Below are 23,721 nucleotides of genomic sequence, written 5' to 3'. Positions count from 1 at the left end.
TCTTTCTCTTTTCTCTTTTTTGGTGTTGTCTTTGTTTGGTTTGAGTATTGGGATAATGGTGGACTTACAGAATGAATTTGGGAGTGTCTGTCCTCTTCAATTTTTTTTAGTAGTTTGAGAATTTAGCTCTATTTTGTTACAAGTCTACTGTCAAGCTATAGAATTCTGGCCTTTTTTTTTTTTTGCTGAGAGTTTTTTTAAATTACAAATTCAATTTCACTACTAGTGATCAGTTGGTTCAAATTGTTTTTCTGATTCAGTCTTGGCAGGTTGTATGTTTCTAGAAATTTGTACATTCCTTCTAAGTTGTTTGAATTGTTGGCATATGACTGTGAATGGCATTCTCTTATGATTTTTTTGTATATCTGGTGTTGGTGGTTGTTTTTCCTGTCATTTCTTATTTTGTTTATTTGGGTCCTCTCTCTTTTCTTCTTGATGATCCTAGCTAAAGTTTGTCAATTTTGTTTATCTTTTCCAATGAACAGCTATTAATTTCACTGATCATTTTCTGTTGTTTCTTGAGTTTCCATTTTATTTAGTTCCTCTCTGATCTTATTTCCTTCTGCTGACTTTGGGCTTCATTTGTTCTTTTTCTAATTTCTTTAGAAATTAGATGGTAGAAATTTAGATGGTAGATTTAGATTGTGTATTTGAAGTTTTTCTTTTTTCTTGAGGTAGGCCTGTATTTCTGTAAACTTCCCTCCTAGAAATGCTTTTGCTGTGTCCCACACATTTTGGAAAGTTGTGTTTCCATTTCTGTTTGTCTCAAGATGGTTTGGGATTTCCTGTTTGCTTTCATCATTGACCCATTGGTTTTATAGTATTTATAGAATGTTGTTAGTATCCATGTGTTTGTGCTTGCCCATTTTTCTTTCTGTAATTGACATAGTTTCATACCATTCTGGTTGAAAAAATGCTTGATATAATTTCTGTGCTATCAGATTTGTCAAAAATAGTTTCATGGCCTAGCATATCATCTATCCTTTAAGTGCATTCTCCAGAATGTGTATTCTACTGTGTTTTAGATGGAAGATCCTGTAGATATCTAAGTCTAACTGGTCTATTTTGTCATTTAAGACTTTCTTGACTGATTTTTTCCCCTAGATGGTCTCTCCATTAATGTAAGTAGTATATTATAAGCCCCTTACTATTACTGTATTATCGTGAATTTCTCCCTTTATGTCTGTTAGTGTTTGCTTTATATATTTAGATGCTCCTGTATTGGATGCATATTTGTTGAGTATACCACCCTCTTCTTGTATTGATTCTTGTATTTATCCCTTTGTCATTATATGATGCCCTTCTTTGTCTTTGTTACAAACTTTAAGAGCTATTTTGTCTGATGTGAATGTTACTACTGCTGTTTGTTTTTTTTTTTTAATCTTTTTTGCATCCCCTCACTTTTAGCCAGTGTGTGTCTTTAGCTTTGAAATGAACGTCTTCTATGCAGCATATGGATAGGTTTTTTTTCATCCAATCAGCCACCCCATGTCTTTTGGAGCATTTATTCCATTGACATTTAAAGTAATTATTCACAGGTGTGTACTCATTACTATTTTATTGCTTGTTCTCTGGTTATTTTTAGTTCTTCTCTGTTCATTTATTTTCCTGTAGTTTGATTTTCGTTAGTAATATGCTTATATTTTCTTTCTAGTTTAGTATTGTAGTTTATTGACTTGTAGTTACCACAAGGTTCATAAATGTTAACCTATAAACTATATCTACTCATTTTAAACTGTTACTTTAAGTTCAAACACATTCTAAAAGATCTATGTTTTTGTTCCCCTCCTTCACATTTTGTGATGTCATATTTTATATCTTCATGTTTATCCCTTCACTATATTTTGCAGTTATACTTTTACTTTTTCTTTGTCTTTTAATCTTCATATTAGCTTATTTAAGTGTTTGATCCTCAGCCCTTACTATATATTTGCCTTTCCTAATAGAATTTTTCCTTTCCTTAGATCCTTACTTCTTGTCATAGCCATTTCTTTTCTACTTAGAGAAGACCATTAACATTTCTTTTAGGGTAGGTTTTGTATTGATGAACTGTTAGCTTTGTCTGTCTGAGAAGTTCTTTATCTCTCTCTCAGTTCTGAATGATGGTATTGCTGGGTAGAGTGTTCTAGGTTGCAAATGTTTCCCTTTCAGCACTTTGAATATATCAGCACTCCCTTCTGACCTGCACAGCTTTTGTAAAGATAGCAGTTGATAACTTTAGGGAGCTTCCTTGCACATGACTTTGGTTTTTCTCTTGCTGCTTTTAGAATTCTCTAACTTTTGCCATTTTAGGTGTTATGTTTTGGTGTGGGTCTGTTTGAATTCATTTTGTTCTGAACGCTGTTTGCTTCCTGTACTTAAGTGTATTTTTTCAGGCTTGTGAAGATTTTTAGCCATAAACTCAAAAACTTTGTCTACCCCTCCTCTCTCTCCTTTCCTTCTGGGACCCCTGTAATGGGAATATTGGTATGCTTGACATTATCCCAGAGATATTTTAAACTATCCAATCTTCTTGGTCATTTTTGCATTCTTCTTTATCCCTTGTTCTGCTGTCAGTTCCTTCTAGTATGTTTTTCATTTCAGTTATTGTATTCTTCAATTCTGACTGGTTGTTTTTTAATATTTTCTAATTACTTGTTAAAAGTCTCACTGTGTTCATCTAATTTAGTTAGCATTCTTATTACTAATGCTTTGAACTCTTTATCTGGTGAGTTGTTTCTGTTTCATTATGTTTTCAGGGATTTTTCTGTTCTTTCAGTTGCGACTAGTTTCCTGTTTTCTCATTTTGCTTAACTTTCTCTGTCTCTATGAATTTAGGTGAAACAGTTAACAGTTACAGTCTTGTAGTGGTGTCTTTATGTGGAAGCATCCCTATACAGTCTGCCTGTGCCCAGTGGCTTTGGTAGGAGAGCTGGATTTGACATGAACACAAGTCACATCTTACATCAGGGTGTGCTGGCAGCTATCATATTGGTATGATGTGGGGCTGAAGATGGAGGGGTACTTGAGCCAGATCCAGGGTTGGGGCAAGAATGCCCCTCTGCTCAGGGACCATCACCTATCAGAGGCAGATCCAGGCCCTGGTCCCAAATTGTTGGAGCAGAAGGCCTGAGGGTCAGGTCCAAGCTGGCTCCACTCTCTTTAAATATGACCTCCTCTCCATCCCAGCACCGGCACCCTTGGCCCTGACAGGAGCAGTGCTGAAGCATGAGGACCATGAGGGCTCTCAGCTTGTGACAAGGTATGGGATGTGGTGGTCTAGCCACAGATAATGGTCCAGGCTGCTTTTGATATGCTGCCTGTGCACGCACCAGTAACTCAGACAATGCTTCGGGTCTGAGTCTCTTTTGTCCCTCACATCTGATCTCTCCCTTGGCATCTGCCACCCCCACCCTAGTGTGGAGCTGCACTGTGGGGCAGGCAGGGCTGTGTGAACTTGGCATGTGTTGGTGCATGACCTGTGGTGGTCCAGCTGCCATCAGAGATCCAGAATGTTTCTGAAGTGCTGTCTGAGTGAGCACCAGGAATGGCTGCCATCACCCCGCTTAGATGCTACTTCAGGTCTGAGTTGCCTGTGTGGCCCAGGGCCCAGCCCTCTTCTTTGTCATGATGGCTCTTGCTTCAGTGTGGAGTTACGACTTATTCCACTGGGCTAAAGAGTTCACTGGGCTCAGGCTGGGGTGCACAGGGTTGATCACAGGGAATCAGGCAGCCACCTTGGCAGTCTTTAGTCTGGCTTCTCTGCCCTATCTCAGCAACCAGCAAACATGCGTGTGTTTCTCTTAAGTGGAGTCTGAGCTTCCTACCACCCTCCTGTTAGTTTCACCAGCATTCCAGCCAGTCAAGGGGGCTCATCCTCCCACCTACCAGAAGCTCCAAAACCTCTTACCGTTCCATCTCCTCCAGCCAGCTAGACAGGCTGAGCGTGGGCCTGGGCCATCCAGAGCACCAAAGGGAACCTGAGCTCTTCTGCCTCCAAGCCATGTTTGACCCTACTTACCTGGTTTGACCAGTGCAGCCAGGACACGGAGGATGTCTGCCAGTGGAAGTGGTGGTTGCATAACCTGCGTGGCTGCAGGAATAGTGGGCCCCTAGCCTCACTCCACACAGGCTCCTCCCCAGACCTGCAGCCAGTCTGCCCAGCCACCTTGCCCAGGCCAGTGGAGGCACTGGCCTGGCTACAGGCCCCAGCAGGGCATCCTTGCAGGCCAAGAACAAGATCCACTCTGCAGCATTTAGCCCCAGCGGATCTGGGCTCATGCCTTTCCTAGGGTGGGCCTATGGCTTCACTCTGGTTCCTGGGAGGCAGAGCAGACACCACTCAGTATTAGTATTAATACTGCCATCCAGGTTTTGGGTCAAGCAGAACAGCTTCAGCCCAAAGACTGGGGTGCCCAGTATGTGGCTCAAACTACTCACTCACCATGGTGGATCCCCTCCCGAGTAATCTCACTTTTCCTCTGAGTCCCCTCCCAAGGACACAGGTTCCAACCTGGTCATTTATTGTCCCTTTGTACTTGATTGTGTGGCTCTTTCTTATAGTCTTGGTCTCTTGGCCAGTTTCTAGTTAGTTTTCAGTGAGAACTGTTCCACATGTAGACATATTTTTGATTTGTTTGTGGGAAGGTGATTTCCACATCCTCCTACTTTGCCATCCTGATTGATCTTCCTGACAGTTTCTACTTTCAGCTATTTGAGAAACCTTCACACTGTTTTTCATAGTGGCTGCACGAATTTGCACTCCCACTAACAGTATACTGGGGTTCCTTTTTCTCCACATCCTCACTAACATTTGTTATTTGTGGTCTTCTTGATGATGGCCATTCTGACAGGTGTGAGATGATCTCATGGTTTTGATTGGCTTTTCTCCAATTAGTGATGCTGAATACCTTTTCATGTGCTTATTGGCCATCTGTATGCCTTATTTTAAAAAAATCTCTATTTTACACGTCTCTCTCTCTCTTTTTTTTGATAGGGAGTTGTATGAACTGTTTATATATTTTGGATATAGCTCCCTATTGATCATATCATTTGCAAATATTTTCTCCCATTTAGTAGGTTGTATTTTTGTTGATTTCCTTTGCTGTGCAAAAGCTTTTAAGTTTAATTAGGTTCCATTTGTTCATGTTTGCTTTTATTTCTTTTGCCTTAGGAGACAGAAAAAATAATGCTACAATTTATGTCAGTGTTCTGCCTATGTTCTCCTCTAAGAGTTTTGTGGTTTCTGGTCTTACATATAGGTCTTCAATCTCTTTGAATATATTTTTGTATACGGTATGAGAAAATGTTCTAATTTCTTTCTTTTACATGTAGCTGTCCTGCTTTACTAAGACTACTTATTGAAGAGATGACCTTTCCCCTAATATGTTTTCCTGCTTCCTTCGCCTTAGATCAATTAACCATAGTGTATAGGTTTATTTCTGGACTCTTTTCTGTTCCACTGATCCATGTGGTTTTTTACCAGTAGCATACTGTTTTAATTTCCATAGCTTTGTGTTGACAGTGTGGTCTGAAGTCAAGGAGCATGATTCCGCCCCTCTGTTCCTCTTTCTCAAGATTGCCTTGGCTATTAGGGGCCTTTTTGTTTTTGTACAAATTTTAGAATTACTTGTTCTAGCTCTACGAAAAATACCTTTGGTATTTTGATAGAGATTGCTCTGAATCTGTAGTTTGCCTTGGATAGTCTGATCAATTTAACGATATTCTTCCAGTCTATGAATATATCTTTCCATCTGATTGTATCATCTTCTATATCTTTCATCAGTGATCTTATTTTCATAAGAACTTATTTTTGGAAGACTATTAAGGCATTTTGTCATTTTCATTTTCTCATGTGTATGCACTGAAGTATTCCACAGATTACATGACATGTGATACAACAATAAATTAAACACAGAATATGAGAGTCTAGCTGTCTTCTATTGTCAGACTTAAGAGAGATTTACAAAAATGTCAGTAAAACAATGCCACACGTTTAACAGAATTGTTTCACGTATTATCTTCCACTAAAAATTTTGTTTACATTAACATGTAATGGATTGATTGATACTTCAGAATAAGTAATTAAATGTTTTCACTTCATATTAAACATCACCAATATCAGTAGATAAAACTCTTTGAGGTCCTCAATTTTTAAGAGTTTAAAGGAATCCAGACAGCAAAGTTTGAAAATTATTGCCTGGGTTGTTGCCCTCATCGGTAAGGTTGAAGCTGACTCATACTCTGCTCCCACTCCAGCTGAAGGGAAGGGAGGCAGAGAAAGAGGAGGGAAAGCAGCTTTCAACAGAATATAGCCCAGAACCTGCTCTCAGCACTTCTTCTCACTTCTCATCGGCCAGAACATCATCCCATGGCCATGCCCTGTAAGGAAAAAGATTGGAGTTTTGCAGCAGCAGCAAAGATTGCCAGCAGGCTCTCTGAAGCTAGGGGAGGCATGAACTGGATCCTTTCCTCACCGTCTTCAGAAGGAACCAACTCTCCTGACACCTTGATTTAGGACTTCCAGCTTTCAGAACTGCGAGAAAATGAACTTCTATTATCTAACCACCCAATCTGTGGTATATTATGGAAGCCCAGCATACTGATACAGAACCCATGGCTGAGTCATGTCAATGTATGGCAAAACCACTACAATATTGTAAAGCAAAGTCTCCAATTAAAAAGTAAGCCTCCAATTAAAATAAATAAAATTTTTAAAAAATGTAAAGTAGCTTAAGAAAACTGCCCACTCAGGTGGTGAAACAACCAGACATGGCAGAGGTGCATTGGAGGAAAGAAGCTACCATGCTACAAACAAAAGTCTTTAACATCTGTATGTGTTGAACTGGCTTGTTGATGCCAAAAAGGCATCTGAATATCACCCCACTAGGAGTCAGGCATATTTATACTAATGCACATTGCTTTGTCTCTTCTCTGGCTTCCAGACTAAGCATAAATGCAGGAATTAGAAGTCTCCTTAAGGTCCCATTTATCTGCACTCAATTCCCTGTCAAGAATGTAATGGATACTAATATATTAACTGTACTCTCACTATAAACATGTTACATTAAACAAGCATAACTAAGCTTCCAAAGCAAAAAATAATAGATTCTTACTGTACATGAGAATGTGCCTGGTAAGATGTTCTTCTTCTTCTTTGTGCTGTCATTCTAGCATCAATAATATTTTTTTAACAAAATATTTTCTTTGTGGTTGAACCTTGTGAAATTATTGTTGTTGAACATTTGTTAAGTCGAGTCCAACTCTTTGTGACCCATTGGACTACAGCACACCAGGTTTCCCTGTCCTTCCCTATCTCCTGGAATTTGTTCAAACTCATGTCCATTGAGTCGGTGATGCCATCCAACCATCTATCCTCTGTTGTTCTCCTCCTGCCTGCAATCTTTCCCAGCATCAGGGTCTTTTTCAGTGAGTTTGGCTCTTTGCATCAGGTGGCCAAAGTATTGGAGGTTCAGTATCAGTCCTTCCAATGAATATTCAGGGTTTATTTCTTTTTATGATTGACTGGTTTGATCTCTTCGCTGTCCAGGGGACTCTCAAGAATCTTCTCCAGCACTACAGTTCAAAAGCATCAGTTCTTTGGCACTCAGCCTTCTTTATGCTTCAACTCTCATATCCACACATGACTACTGGAAAAGCCACAGCTTTGACTATATGGACCTTTGTGAGCCAAGTGATATCTCTGCTTTTTAATATACTGTCTGGGTTTTGTCATGGCTTTTCTTCCAAGGAGCAAGCATCTTTTAATTTAATCACCATCCACAGTGATTTTGAAGCCCAAGAAAATAAAACCTATTACTGCTTCCACTTTTTCCCCATCTGTTTGCTTTGAAGTGATAGGACAGGATGATGCAATCTTAGTTTTCTGAATGCTGAGTTTTAAGCCAGCTTTTTCACTCTTCTCTTTCACCCTCATCAAGAGGCTCTTTAGTTCCTCTTTGCTTTCTGCCATTAGAGTGGTATGATCTGCATATCTGAGGTTGTTGATATTTCTCCCAGAAATCTTGATTCCAGCTTGTGATTCATCCAGCCTGGCATTTTGCATGATGTACTCTGTATATAAGTTAAATAAGCATGGTGACAATATATAGCCTTGATGTAATCCTTTCCCAATTTTGAACAAGTCCATTGTTCCACGTCTGGTTCTAACTCTTGCTTCTTAACTTGTATACAGGTTTCTCAGGAGAGAGTTAAGGTGGTCTGGTATTCCCATCTCTTTAAGAATTTTCTATGGTTTGTTGTGATCCATGCAGTCAAAGGCTTTAGCATAGTCAATGAAGTAGAAGTAGATGTTTTTCTGGAATTTCCTTGCTTTTTCTGTGATCCAACAGATGTTGGCAATTTGATCTCTCGTTCCTCTGCCTTTTCTAAATCTAACTTGTACATCTGGATGTTCTTGGCTCACATACTGTTGAAGCCTAGCTTGAAAGATTTTGAGCATTACCTTGCTAGCATGTGAAATGAGCACAACTGTGTGGTAGTTTGAACATTCTTTGGTATTGCCTTTCTTTGGGGTTGGAATGAAAACTGACCTCTAGTCCTGTGGCCACTGCTGAGTTTTCCAAATTTGCTGACATGTTGAGTGCAGCACTTTAACAGCATCATCTTTTAGGATTTTAAATAGCTCAGCTGAAATTCTATCACCTCCACTAGATTTATTCATAGTAATGCTTCCTAAGCATTCTTGATATACATATACCTTGTGAATTGAGCTTCATAGTAAGCATTTTTATGCTGGCTTTACTTATAAGTAAATTATTATGTAAATTATAATTTCACCTAAGCCAGCATAAAAATGCTTACCACATAGCTCACTTCACAAGGTATATGTTATCAAAGAATCAAGTTGCAGACTTAAACACATATAATTTTTGTTAGTTACCCCTCAAAGCTAGAAAAGGAAAGGAAAAATGTTTACCATGTAATTAGCTATAAAAAGCAGGTTAGATGTAAAACCGACCAGCTACCAGTGGCCAACATGGGGGTTCATTCAATGGTCTGTCATTCAGGACTCTGAAAGAATCACAGTCAGCTTGATGCATGATTATACACTGCCTCAGTATAAAATTGAGATATTCCCTTTACTAATTCCTCAGATGAGTTAACATTTATAGAAACCCAGAGAGTCACTGGAATAGTATGGGAGGGATAAATAGTTAAGGCTGCAACACCTGTGGTAGCATGAAACCATGGGAAGATCGTGAGCCTGGAGGTAAAGCTATTTAAGTTCTTGTCTTGGCTCTGCCACTACCAAGCTGTGTGTGGTGCAGGCCAAGAACTTCATCTCTCTGGGCCCTGCTTTCTCCATATGCAAACAGACGTGACTGGAGCATAGAATTTCTCACATTCTTGGCTTCTGTTGAAACATTCTCCTGAATGTAAGCTATCAGATATTATAATGTATCTATTTTTCTCAGAGCCAAAAATTGGGAAGACATTTTTAAAAGAGCTTAGTTTGAGTCTTCACTGTTAGTGAGTAAAAGGAGAAATGGACAAATGTTTGTTGGGTGTCTGCTTGTTTAGTTTAGCCCATAATTGACTTGGAAAAACTCAATTACTATGCAGATAATTTATATCATTTCCAACGTTTGCTTTGGTTCTCTATTGGTAATTGAGATTGTGGAGGAAAAAGTAGATGTCTAGCGTCAATTCCATTTATGCACGTTTCTAGCAAAATACCTTGAACAGAAAAGCAGGTTTATGGTAGAGCATTTCCAGTTTAGAATTTTTTGTTTTCCTACTCTTTTAGTCAGAACTGAAAATCCTAAACATTAATGTTCCTTTTAGTTAAATGGGGAGATTTTCTGGTTGCTGCTGCTGCTGCTAAGTCACTTCAGTCGTGTCTGACTCTGTGCGACCCCATAGACGACAGCCCACCAGGCTCCTCCATCCCTGGGATTCTCCAGGCAAGAGTACTGGAGTGGGTTGCCATTTCCTTCTCCAAGATTTTCTGGCTAGGTATTCTGTATTTCCTAAAGTTCACTATATCTGTTTCTTTTAAAGCATCAACGGTTCTTGGCACTCAGTTTAGGTGCTGTTATAAAAATAATTATTGGCTGTACACATTGTAATAGAAGCAAAAGTATATATCCACCAAGATGTACAAAGACCTAGTTCCAGGCTAGGATAGTAGGAATAAAATAAGTGAACAGTGTTCTCCATTTAGGATTGTCACAGACAAAAGGCTTAATGCTTTCACTTGAGAAAAGTGTTTCACCACCAGCTGGTTAGTTTGCCCATTTGAAGTTGAGAAATATTGTACTTATGTAACTTTTCAGTAAAATTAATATACTTGGAAGTGTATATGCTTCATTTCTGAGTTTTGGGCTTTTGTGGTTTTCATTATGGATTGTTTTCTATATCCGTGTTCAATAGTAAACGAAAGCACTCTGTGGCAACTATACCACATAAAAATTACCAAGAGAAGCATATGGAGTTAAGAAATTGTTTCTTGAAGAATCAAACAGATCCAGGGCATTTTATGGGTACAGAAAAAAATTGAGAACTTTGACTCTATATTTTCATTTGTTCGTGTCTTGTTTTATAACTTTTCTAATTCAACTTGCCTTCTGTGCTACCTAATGGCATGAGTACTTATGAAGTTTACCATTAAAGCTGAACATATACTTAATTTTTAAAGACATGTGTCTTCTCAAGAAGTCCTTCCAAATTATAGCACACTAGGGTAGTTATATCTGCTCTGTGTTCTATCAAAGAGGTGTTTATTTGAGAGATTTCTCGATTTTTACCTAAATTATTTATTTTCACACGCCCAAAGGCATTTGGCAACAGAATTGTAATGTTCATCCACATTAATCTATTTTGAAAATGTTTAAGGAGATGTGAGTCCCCTAATCTCCATATCAGTGCTACCCACTAATGACGGCTGTCCGGGTTCTTGCCTTAGAAAACATTTGGTTCATTTTGTGAAGGAAACAATCTGAGACTTTGCCTCATCTGCCTTAAAGCTTGGAAGGATGAATGGTGAGGTTGCTTTGCTAAATGAGAATAGAAAATTCTGAAAATTATCAAAGGAATACTATGTATTCATGGAAAAGTGAGACAAAAGTTGTGATCAAGAAACTGTAGACCTTAGACTAAGAGTAACATTTTTTATTTCCAAAAAAAGTTTCGTACTCTTCATAAATTAGTAAAATACACGACACAATGAATTCTTTCTCATGTGAACCCTTTTGTCTCCCACCAAACATCCACTACTTTTTTTATTCATTCAACTATTTTTTTCCAGTTTTATTGGGAAATAATTGACATGCACTGCAGTATAACATTTAAAGTGTATAACATGATTTGATTTACATAGATTGTGAAATGATAACAGTAGATTAAGTTAACATTCATCAGTTCACAGATATACCAAAGGGGCTTCCCGGGTGGCGCTAGTGGTAAAGAACCCACCTGCCAATGCAGGAGACATAAGAGACGCAGGTTCAGTCCTTGGGTTGGAAAGATCCCCTGGAGGAGGGCATGGCATCCCATTGCAGTCTTCTTGCCTGGAGAATCCCAGGGGTAGAGAAGTCTGGTGGGCTATAGTCCATGGGATCACCCAGAATTGGACATAACTGAAGTGACTGAACATCCCAAAAGAAAAAAGTCACTGTGTAATGAGAACTCTTGGGATCTGCTCTTTTAATAAATTTCCTATATATCCTACAGTAGTGTTAACTGTATCATGTAGCTTACATTCCTAGTACTTACTTATAACTGAAAGTTTGTACAGTTTAATCAATTTCTTTCCAATTACCCCTCCTCACCCCATCACCACCCCCTCTAATAACCAGTCTGATCTCTGATCTTTTTGTGTGAGTTTGGTATGTTTGTTTTTTAGATTCCATAAGTGAGCTCATATAGTATTTGTCTTTCTGATTTATTTCACTCCCTGGTGGCTCAGATGGTCAGGAATCTGCCTGCAATGCAGGAGACTATGGTTTGATCCCTGGGGCAGGACAATACCCTGGGGAAGGGAGTGGCTACCCGCTCCAGTATAGTTGCCTGGAGAATTCCATGGACAGAGGAGCCTGGCAGGCCACAGTCCATGGGGTCACAAAGCGCAGAACACGACTGAGCAACTAACATACCTTCAAGGCCCATCTGTGTTGTTGCAAATGGTAGAATTTGTTCATTTTTAATGGCTGAATAGTATTCCATTGTATTTCTATAATACTACATCATCTTTATCCAAATCCATTGATGGACATTAGGTTGTTGTCTTGTCTTAGCTATTGTAAATAATGTTATGAACTTACGGGTTACAGCTATCTGATTTAATGTTCTCATTTTCTTTGGATATATTCCCAGAAGTGGAATTGCTGGATCATATAATAGCTCTATTTTTAATTTTTTGAGGAAATTTTGTACTGTTTTCCATAGTGGCTGCTTCAATTTAAAAAAAACCTACCAACATCACTCAGGGTTCCCTTTTCTACACATCCATACCAATATTTGTTATTTGGATAATGACCGTTATAAGAAGTGATATCTTTTTTTCTTTTTTTTTTTAGCAGGGACATTGTCTTAAATACAGTTGGAATTAAAAAGTCACTTAGTAAAATGTTTACGAGTATTGGTCTTTATCACATCAAAAAAGCTGACATGCAGGTCAAAGTTGTTTCCCGTAGGAAGTGAGAAGCCGTGTGTTAAAGCCCATGGCACTGGCCCTCCCGCCAGGTGTGTCTGAAAGGGGCTGCTGCCGAGAACACACTTAAAGCAACTCTTGACGTATCAAAGAGAGGTGTCAAAATAATCATTGTTATTATCATGGGATGATTTGAGAGAACATTGAAACATGTATATTATCGTATATGAAACAGATCGCCAGTCCAGGTTGGATGCATGAGGCAGGGTGCTCGGGGCTGGTGCACTGGGATGACCCAGAGGGATGGGCTGGGGAGGGAGGTGGGAGGGGGTTCAGGATGGGGACACATGTACACCCATGGCTGATTCATGTCAGTGTATGGCAAAACCCACTACAATATTGTAAAGTCATTAGCCTCCAATTAAATAGTTTTTAAAAAGAAGTGATATCTCATTGTGGTTTTAATTTGCAATTCTCTAATGACTAGTTATATTGAGTACCTCTTCATGTACCTGTGGCCATTTGTATATGTTATTTGAAAACATATATATATTTTGAGTTTTTTTTGCCCATTTTAAAAATTGGATTACTCAGTTTTTTGCTGCTAAATTGTATGAATTCTTTTTATATTTTATAAATAACAGGTACATGGTTTGCAAATATTTTGCGATTCCATAGGTTTTCTTTTCACTTTGTTGATAGTTTCTTTTGCTGTGCAGAAGCCTTTTAGTTGATGTGGTCCCACATGTTTATTCTTGCTTTTGTTGCTTGTACTTTGGGTATGATTTCAAAAAAACATTAAGAAGACTCATATCACGAAGCTTTTCTTGCTATGTTTTCTCCTAGAAGTTTCATGGTTTCAGTTCTTACTACTTAGTTCTTAATGGATTTAAGTATTTCACCCATTTTGAGTTAATTTTTGTGAGTGGTATAAGATAGGGGTCAAATCTGATTCCTTTACATGTGAATATCCTCTTTGGGACTTCTCTGGTGGCTCAGACAGTAAAGCATCTGCCTACAATGAGGGAGACCCAGGTTCAATCCCTGGGTCAGGAAGATCCCCGGAGAAGGAAATAGCAACTCACTCCAGTATTCTTGCCTGGAAAATCGCATGGATTTTTCTACGTGGTAGACTACATCCCTGGGGTCACAAAGAGTCGGACATCACTGAGCAACTTCACTTTCACCCTTCAATCCTCTTTGCCCACCAGCATTTATTGAATAGATTGTCTGTTTTCCATTGAGATTCTTGGCTCCATTGTCAAATATTCAGTTCAGTCGCTCAGTCGTGTCTGACTCTTTGCGACCCCATGGACTGCAGCATGCCAGGCCTCCCTGTCCATCACCAACTCCCAGAGTTTACTCAAACTCATGTCCATTGAGTCGGTGATGCCATCCAGTCATTTCATCCTCTGTCATCCCCTTCTCCTCCTGCCTTCAATATTTCCTTAGCATCAGGGTCTTTTCCAGTGAGTCAGTTCTTCTCATCAGGTGGCCAAAGTATTGGAGTTTCAGCTTCAACGTTGTCAAATATTAGTTGACCGTATATGATTTATGATGTTGGCTGGGTGCTTGTCACTTATGGCCTTTATTATGGTGAGATATATTCCTTCTCTGCCTGTTTATTAGGTATATGCTGGATTCTGTTCCACTGGATTCTTTGTCTTTTTTAAATGCCCTTACCACACTCCTTTAATTAAAGCTTTATGTTCTACTATATACTATATACTTTATAAAGCTATAGCTTTATAGTAGAGCTTGAAGTTAGGAAGTGTGATACCTCCTTCTTTGTTCTTTATTATTTTGGCTATTCAGGGTTTTTGGTGATATTTTTAGAATACTTTAAGATACTAATTTTAGAAGTGTTTTTTGTATTCCTGTAAAAAAGTGTCATTAGAATCTTATTTTTTCAATTTTTTTTGAAATATAGTTAATCTACAATGCTGTGTTATGTTTAGATATACAGCAAAGTGATTCAGGTGTGTGTGTATATATGTACACACATATATATATAGAAAATTTTTATTTTTACATAATACATGAATATATTTATTTTCCATTCCAATTTATTACAAGATATTAAGTGTGGTTCCCTGTGCTATACAGTAGGTCCTTTTTGGTTATCTATTTTGTTTGTATATAGTAATGTGTATATTTTAATCCCAAGCTCCAGGGATTGCATTGAATCTATAGATGGATGGCTTTTGGTATTACATTTCAACAATATTAATCTGCCAGTCCATGAACATAAATACCTTTCCATTTATTTGTGTCTCCTATTTCTTTCATCAATAAAAATGTAATTTTCAGAGTAGGAATTTTTAACCTCTTTGGTTAAATTTATTCCTAAGTATTTTATCATTTCTAATGCTATTATGAATGGAATTGACATATTTTTCATAAAATTGTTAGTGTGCAGAAATGCTGCTGATTTTTGCATGTTAATTTTGTACCCTACAACTTTACCAAATTCATTGATTAGTTCTAACAGGTTTTTGGTGAAATTTGTAGGATTTTCTAGGTATAAAATCATGTCATCTGCAAATAGAGACAATATGATTTCATTTCCAATTCTGATACCTTTATTTTTCTCTCCCAATTGCTCTAGCAAAGACTTACAGTACTATAGTGATTAGGTGTGATGAGAGTGGGCACACTTGTCTTGTTCCTGAGTTTAGAAGAAAAGCTTTAAACTTTTCACCACTGAGTATAGTATTGGATATGGGCTTGTCATTTGTGGTTTTTTATTATGTTGAGATATGTTCCTTCTAGACCTAATTTGTTAAGTGTTTTTTATCATGAACAGATGTTAAGTTTTGCCAAATGCTTTTCTGTATCTATTGAGATTATCATATGATTCTTTTCTTCCATTTTATTAATTTAATGTATCACATTGATTTGCATATGTTGAGCAATCCTTTCATCCCAGGATAAATTCCACTTGATCAAGGTGAATGATTCTTTTAATGTACTGCTAAATTTGGTTTTGCTAGTATTTTGTTGAGACTTCTTACAACTGTACTTATTAGGGATATTAGGCATAGTTTTATTGTAGTGTCCTTATTGGCCTTGACATCAATCAGATATCAGGATATCTGATTATCAGGAGAATGCTGGCCTTGTAAAGTGAGTTTGGAAGTCTTCCCTCTTCAATGTTTTGGAAGAGTTTGAGAAGAATTTTATCTGTATTATTCTGTAAATGTTTGGTAAAATTCACCAGTGAAGCAGTCTGGTCCTGGGTTTTTCTTCACTGGGAGGTTTTTGATTACTGATTCAATATCCTTACTAGTAATTGGTCTGTTCAGATTTTCTATTCCCAATTTAGTCATGGTAGGTTGTATGTTTTCTAAGAATTTTTCCATTTCTTCTGGATTATCCAGTTTGTTAGCATGTAGTTGTTTACAGTAGCATCTTATGATTCTTTTTATTTCTGCTTATATCAGTTGTAATGTCTTCTTTTTCATTTATAATTTTGACTTAGGTCTTCCCTCCTTTTTCCTTGGTTAGCCTGCCTTAGAATTTGTCAGTTTATTTGCTTAGTGTTTTCTATTTTTCTGTTATCTATTTCTTTAATTTCTGCTTTAATCTTTATTTCCTTCCTACTGCTAACTTGGGGTTACCTTGTTTTTCTAGTTCCTAAGGAATAGAATTAGGTTGTTGGGGTCATTCCTGCTTTTTAGTATAGGTGTTTATTGCTACAAACTTTGCTCTTAGAACTATTCTTTCTGCATCCCATAAGTTCAGGTATGCTGTGTTTCCATTTTAATTTGTCTCAGAACTTTACTGTCTTTAATTTCCTCTTCAATCTGTTGGTTGTTCAGTGAAGTGTTCAATTTCTATGCATTTATGAACTTTTTCCAGTTTTCCTCTTGTTATGATTTCAGTTTTCTTGAAGAATTGTTTCACGGCCTAACATTTGGTCTATCCTAAAAACGTTCCATTTGCACTTGAGAAGAATATGAATTCTGCTGTTGTTGACTAGAATGTTCTATGTATGTCTGTTATATTTTTTGATCAGTTCAGTTCAGTCACTCAGTCATGTCTGACTTTTTGCGACCCCATGGACTGCAGGATGCCAGGCTTCCCTGTCCATCACCAACTCCCAGAGCCTACTCCTGTCCATTGAGTCTGTGATGCCATCCAACCATCTCACCCTCTGTCGTCCTCTTCTCCTCCCGCCTTCGGTCTTTCCCAGCATCAAGTCTTTTCATATGAGTCAGCTCTTCACATCAGGTGGCCAAAATATTGGAGTTTCAGCTTCAACATCAGTCCTTCCAATGAACACCCAGGTCTGATCTCCTTTAGGATGGACTGGTTGGATCTCCTTGAAGTCCAAGGGACTCTCAAGAGTCTTGTCCAACACCACAGTTCAAAAGCATCAATTCTTCGGCACTCAGCTTTCTTTATAGTCTAACTCTCACATCCATACATGACTACTGGAAAAACCATAGCTTTGAATAGATGGACCTTTGTTGGCAAAGTAATGTCTCTGCTTTTTAATATGCTGTCTAGGTTGGTCTGTAGTGTTTAAATTCAGTTTATTATCTTTCTGAATGATCTATCCATTGTTGACAGTAGAGTATTAAAATCTCCAAGTATTATTGTATTCATGTTTATTTCTCCTTTTAGCTTTGTTAGTTTTATTTTATGCATTTAGGTGCTTTGTTGGGTGCACAAATATTTACAATTGCTATAACATGATGTTGTTATTGACCTTTTTTATTATGTATTATATAATGGCCTTTTTTAAGAGAAACTGTTTTGAAAGTCTGTTTTGTTTGATGTAAGTATAGCTACCCTTGCCTTATTTGTAGACAGTGGGAGATTACCATTTGCGTGAAATGTCTTTCTCCATCCCTTCTTTCTGTTTATGTCTGTATGGTAAAGGGACTCTCTTTAAGGTAGTATATTTTTGGATCTTGTTTTCCTATCCATTTAGCCATTCTGTCTTTTTTTTTTAAGATTTATTTATTTTTTATTTTGGTGGGTCTTTGTTGCTGCAGGGGCTTTCTCTAGTTGCGGTAGGGCAGCCGGGGGTGTGTGTGGAGCAGGGCTACTCTTCGTTGCAGTGTATGGCCTTCTCATTGCCATGGCCTCTCTTGCTGCGGAGCGCCAGCTCTAGGCACGAGGGCCTCAGTCGTGATGCTTGGGCTCAGTCATCGTGATGCTCAGGCTCGGTTGCTTCGTGGCATATGGGATCTTCCTGGGACAGTGATCAAACCCATGTCCCTGCATTGACAGATGGGTTCTTAACCACCTGACCACTGGGGAGATGCCATTCTGTGTCTTATGATTGGAGAATTTAATGTTAGTAACTACTGATAGGCAAGAATTTACTATTGCTGTTTTGTTCATTGTTTTCTGATTGTTTTATAGATCCATTGTTCTTTGTTTTCTTATCCTGCCGTCATTTTGCATGTTTTGATGTCTTTTGGCATCAGTATTCTTTGACTTCTTTTTCTTGTCCTTTTGTATAATTGCTACAGGTCTTTACTTTGTCATTACCATGAAGATTACCTAAAATATCTTAAAATTATAAAGCTTGATTTTAAATTGATAACAACCTCATTTCAGGAGAAGTCCTAAACTTTACACTTTTTCTTCTCCTACCCATCACATTTTAGATTATTGTTGTTAAAATTTGCGTATTTTTACATTACATATTACTAAGAAGCCTTTTTTAGTTTTAGGTGTTTTTCTTTTTTTTTGTCCATTTATTTTTATTAGTTGGAGGCTAATTACTTTACAATATTGTAGTGGTTTTTGCCATACATTGACATGAATCAGCCATGGATTTACATGTGGTCCCCATCCTGAACCCCCCTCCCTCCTCCCTCCCCATCCCATCCCTCTGGGTCATCCCAGTGCACCAGCCCTGAGCACTTGTCTCATGCATCCAACCTGGACTGGCGATCTGTTTCACACTTGATAATATACATGTTTCGATGCTGTTCTCTCAGATCATCCCACCCTCGCCTTCTCCCATAGAGTCCAAAAGTCTGTTCTATACAACTGTGTCTCTTTTTCTGTCTTGAATTTTAGGTATTTTTCTACACTTTTAGTGTTTAATTACATTGTACACTACCATTACTATATTATAGACTCTAACTTTTGCTATTTATTAGTGATTTTTATGCTACATTTTTATGTTTCCAGAAGTGGAATTGTTGGATAATTTAGTACTATTTTTGTTTGCTGAGGAACCCTTATACTGTTTTTGACAAGTGAATAAGTGAAAGTTGCTCAGTTGTGTCCGACTCTTTGCAACTCCATGGGCTATACAGTGCACAGAATTCTCCAGGCCAGAATACTGGAGTGGGTAGCCTTTCCCTTCTCCAGGGGTCTTCCCAACCCAGGGATCGAACCCCAGTCTCCCGCATTGCAGGTGGATTCTCTACCAGCTGAGCCACAAGGGAAGCCCAAGAATACTGGAGTGGGTAGTTTATCCCTTATCCTTTTTGATGATGGATGCACCAATTTCCAGTACACAAGGGTTCTCTTTTCTCCACATCCTCATCAGCATTGGTTTTTTGTGGTCCTTTCTGATGATAGCCATTCAGACATGTGTGAGGTGTTATGAACATTGTGATTCTAATTTGCATTTCTCTGATTAGTGATGTTAAGTATCTTTTTCATGTTCCTATTAGCAATCAGTATGTTTGCAAAAATGTCTGTTTGGGTCTTTTGCCCATTTTTGGTTGAATTGTTTGCTTTTTTGACATTTAGTTGTGTATGAGCTCTTTATATATTTTAGATATTAACCCCTTTATGGTCATCATTTACAAATATTTTCTCTCATTCTATAAGTTGTCTTTTCACTTTGTTAATGGATTCCTTTGCAACTTTAATTAGATCCTATTTGTTTGCTTTTGCTTTTGTTTTCCTTTGTGTTAGGAAGCAAATTAATATTACTATGATTTATATCAAGGAGCATTCTTCTTATATTTTCTTTGAGGAATTTTATGGTTTCTGGTCTTACATTTTGGACTTGAATTCATTTTGAGTTCATTTTTGTATATGATGTGAGGAAACATTCTAATTCCATTCTTTTATCTATTGTTGTTCAGTTTTCTCAGCACTGTTTATTGAAAAGATTGTCGTTTCCCAATTGTAAATTCTTGCCTGCTTGTTATAGATTAGTTAACCGTAAGTGTGTGTTTATTTCTGGATTCTCTCTTTTCCTTTGATCTATTTGTGTGTTTTTGTGCCGGCACTATACTGTATATAGTATATAGTATATAGTAAAGTATAGTACCAGCACTATACTTTGCCGACAAAGGTCCATCTAGTCAAGGCTGTGGTTTTTCCAGTAGTCATGTATGGATATGAGAGTTGGACTATAAAAAAAGCTGAGCACCGAAGAATTGATGCTTTTGAACTATGGTATTGGAGAAGACTCTCAAGAGTCCCTTGGACTGCAAGGAGATCTAACCAGTCCATCCTAAAGGAGATCAGTCCTGGATGTTCATTGGAAGGACTGATACTGAAGCTGAAACTCCAGTACTTTGGCCACCTGATGCGAAGAACTGACTCACTGGAAAAGACCCTGATGCTGGGAAAGATTAAAGGCGGGAGGAGAAGGGGATGACAGAGGGTGAGATGGTTGGATGGCATTACCGACGCAATGGACATGAGTTTGAGCAAGTTGGTGGTGGACAGGGAAGCCTGGCATGTTGCAGTCCATGGGATTGCAGAGTCAGATGCAACTGATGCTCTTTTGATTACTGTATCTTTGTTATAGTCTGAAGCCAGGGAACATGATACCTTCAGCTCTGTTTTTCTTTCTCAAGATTGTTTTGGGTATTCAGGGCCTGTTGTATTTACATTGAAATTTTAGAATTATTTTAATTATGTTAAACATGTTCAGTATTTTGGTAGGAATTTCATTGAATATGTAGATTGCCTTGGGATATAGTCATTTTAACAATATTATTTTTCCCAGTTCATGAACATTATATATCTTTCCATCTGTTTCTGTCATCTTCAGTTTCTTTCACAATGTCTCGTAGTTTTCCAAGTACAAGTATTTTTATCTCCCTAGTTAGACTTATTCCAAGGTATCCTATTCTTTTTGATATGATAAATGAGACTTTAAAAAAAAAAACCTTCTTTCTGACAATTCATTATCAGTATATAGAAATGCAGCAGATTTCTGTATATTAATTTCGTATCATGCAGCCTTGCCAAATTCATTGAATTCTAGTTATTTTTCAGTGGTGTCTTTAGGATTTTCTTTGTGTAGTATCATGTCATCTGAAAACAGTGACAATTTTACTTCTGTCTTTCCTATTTTTCTTATCTGATTGTTGTGGCTGACTTCCAATACTGTGTTGAATAAAAGTGGGGAGAGTGGACGTTCTTGTCTTGTTCCTGATCTTAGAGGAAATGCTTTCAGCTTTTTATCATAGAGTATGATGTTAGCTGTGGGCTTATCACATATGGTTTTTATTGTGTTGAGGTGTGTTACCTATTCACAAAGTTAATATAAAGGGCTAATCATAAGTGAATGTTAAATTTTGTCAAAAGCTTTTTCTGCATCCATTCAGATGATATTTTATTCAATTTTTAACATTCATAATCAGCTTTTATTGATTTTACATAAATAGAATGACTTGCAAACCATATTTTCCTAACATTTGTTACAACACATGACATTTCTTTATGAAGGTATTTTTTTAAATCTTTTTTTACAGAGGAAGTGGAGAAAAATGGAGAAAGAGGAAGGAAAACAAGATTTCAAAATTAATCTTCAGTGATAGACCTAAATATTTGGCAATTATTTCCTTTTATAGGAAATCATATGATTATAACTTTAAAACATATCAAAAGTGCTGTGCATCAATTTAATTAAAATTTTGCTGTTCACATCGCATTCCCTTAACCTATCATTATGATCATTCCTCCGCTGTACCGACAGTACTGAATTTCAAATAATACTGTTCAATTGTTATGCCTCTTGGCTGAACGTATGTAGATTATCTTTATTTATCAAAAATATTTAACAATTGGGCAGTCATCTACTCAGTTTTGATGAACTCTATGTTGAATAACTTTTCATTTTTTCAAGCATTTCCTACATGACTTTTGCTTTCTTCTTGTCATCCTCACATAACTGAGTGGTCCATTGCCTTGAAAGGAGGAGGGATTTTTGAACAAGGCTTCAGTTCTATCCCACAATGTGAAATACTGTCCATAGCTATAGTCAACGAGCATGTGGTAGTCTGTATGATGAGTTGAGCCATTAATAATTAAGGCCTTAAGATTTAGGGAACATGAATATCACCATCATAAATGGAAACTATAAATATTGACCAGGATATATGAACCTAAATAAACTACCATATGTAAAGGAAACATAAAAGGATATCTGTGGTAAGGCAGACTCTGAAGGATGTCATCCAGAAGGTGAAAACATGACTTACAAATGAAGTCAGAACCTTCCAGATATGATGAGGTTTGTGTAAGCACTTATATATACAAGTCTCTGATGAAAGCCTCTGTGAATCCAGTAGATCAGCATGTCAGTGAAAAAGAGAAAAGTAAAGACACCAGCAATGGGTTGAAACCAACCATATGGAAACTCTCCTATGCCATTATACAATTTGCTGTAACCTCTCACCTCTAGCAGGAATGGAGGAAATATGGGGATGCTGATCCATGGCACTGGCTTGACAGAATGCATAATCTATCAATAGACTTGATTCTTTAAAAATTGTCTTTCATTAAGGAAAGATCATAGACAAAATAATAACTCAGTGTTGCAAAGAAGGAATAAAGGTTATACATACTGAGATTTGTTATAATCAGGAGGCTAATAACTTGTCAGAAGATGTCATCTTCTGGCTATGTGGCAGGAGATATGTATAGTGCAAATAGATAATACTCTGTAGCATTGAGTGTAAGATCCATCTTAGCCCCTAGAGTGGATTTGCTGCTGCTGGTACTGTTGCTTCAGTCGTGTCTGACTCTGTGAGACCCCACAGACGGCAGCCCACCAGGCTCCCCCGTCCCTGGGATTCTCCAGGCAAGAACACTGGAGTGGGTTGCCATTGCCTTCTCCAATGCATAAAAGGAAAAGTGAAAGTGAAGTCACTCAGTCGTGTCTGACTCTTCGTTACACCATGGACTGTAGCTTACCAGGCTCCTCTGTCCATAGGATTTTCCAGGCAAGAGTACTGGAGTGGGTTGCCATTTCCTTCTCCGTGGATTTGTTACTAGTTGCCAGTTCAGTTCCTACAGGGCTCTGGATGCTCTGGCTAGTATTTTTTTCAATTTTTTTAATGCAGTATGTATCACATGAGTTGTAGGTATTGAACTGTTCTTGCACCCCTGGGATAAATCCCCCTTGATCATATTTTATGATCACCCTAATGTATTGTTGGATTCAGTTGTTAATTTGTTGAGGATTTTTGCATCTATGTTCATCAGTGATATCAGACACTAATTTTCTTTTTTTGTGATAGCTATGGTTTTGGTGTCAGGGTGATGCAAGCCTCGTGGAATAAGTTTGTAAGTGTTCCTCCTTCCTCTGAAATTTTTGTTGTAATAGTTTGAGAAGGATAGGTGTTAACTTGTCTCTAAATGTTTGTGAACATTTGTGAAGCCATCTAATCCCGGACTTTTGTTGGGAGTTTTTGTTTGCTTTGCTTTTTTTTTTTTTAAATGATTTGGTTTTCTTGCTGATAGTTGATCAATTCATGTTTTTCTATTTCTTTCTGGTTCAGTCCTGGAAGACCGTACATTTCTAGGAATGTTTTTTTCTAGATTGTCCATTTTATTGACATATGTTGCTGTTGTTAGTCACTTAGTGGTGTCCAACTTTTTGCAACCCCATGAACTGCTACACACCAGGCTTCCCTGTCCCTCACTATCTCCCTAAGTTTGCTCAAACTCATGTCCCTTGAGTCAGTGATGCCATCCGACTATCTCATCCTCTATCGTCCCCTTCTCCTCTTGCCCTCAATCTTTCCCATCATCAGGGTCTTTCCCAATGAGCCAGTTCTTTGCATCAGGTGACCAAAGTATTGGCGCTTCAGTATTAGTCCTTCCAATGAATACTCAGGGTTGATTTCCTTTAGCATTGACTGGTTTGATCTCCGTGCAGTCCAAGGGACTCTCAAAGTCTTCTC

General features: G+C 37.8%; 1 pseudogene; it reads right to left on the bottom strand.

Moving 5' to 3' along the window:
- Window positions 1–21,609: 21,609 nt before the first annotated feature.
- LOC133051141 (lathosterol oxidase-like) lies at window positions 21,610–22,750 on the bottom strand (annotated as a pseudogene).
- Between the last annotated feature and the right edge of the window lie 971 nt (window positions 22,751–23,721).

The sequence above is a fragment of the Dama dama genome, chromosome 33 (genome assembly GCF_033118175.1).
Source record: "Dama dama isolate Ldn47 chromosome 33, ASM3311817v1, whole genome shotgun sequence".
Lineage (NCBI taxonomy): Eukaryota > Metazoa > Chordata > Mammalia > Artiodactyla > Cervidae > Dama > Dama dama.
This window is presented reverse-complemented; position numbering and strand designations above follow the sequence as displayed.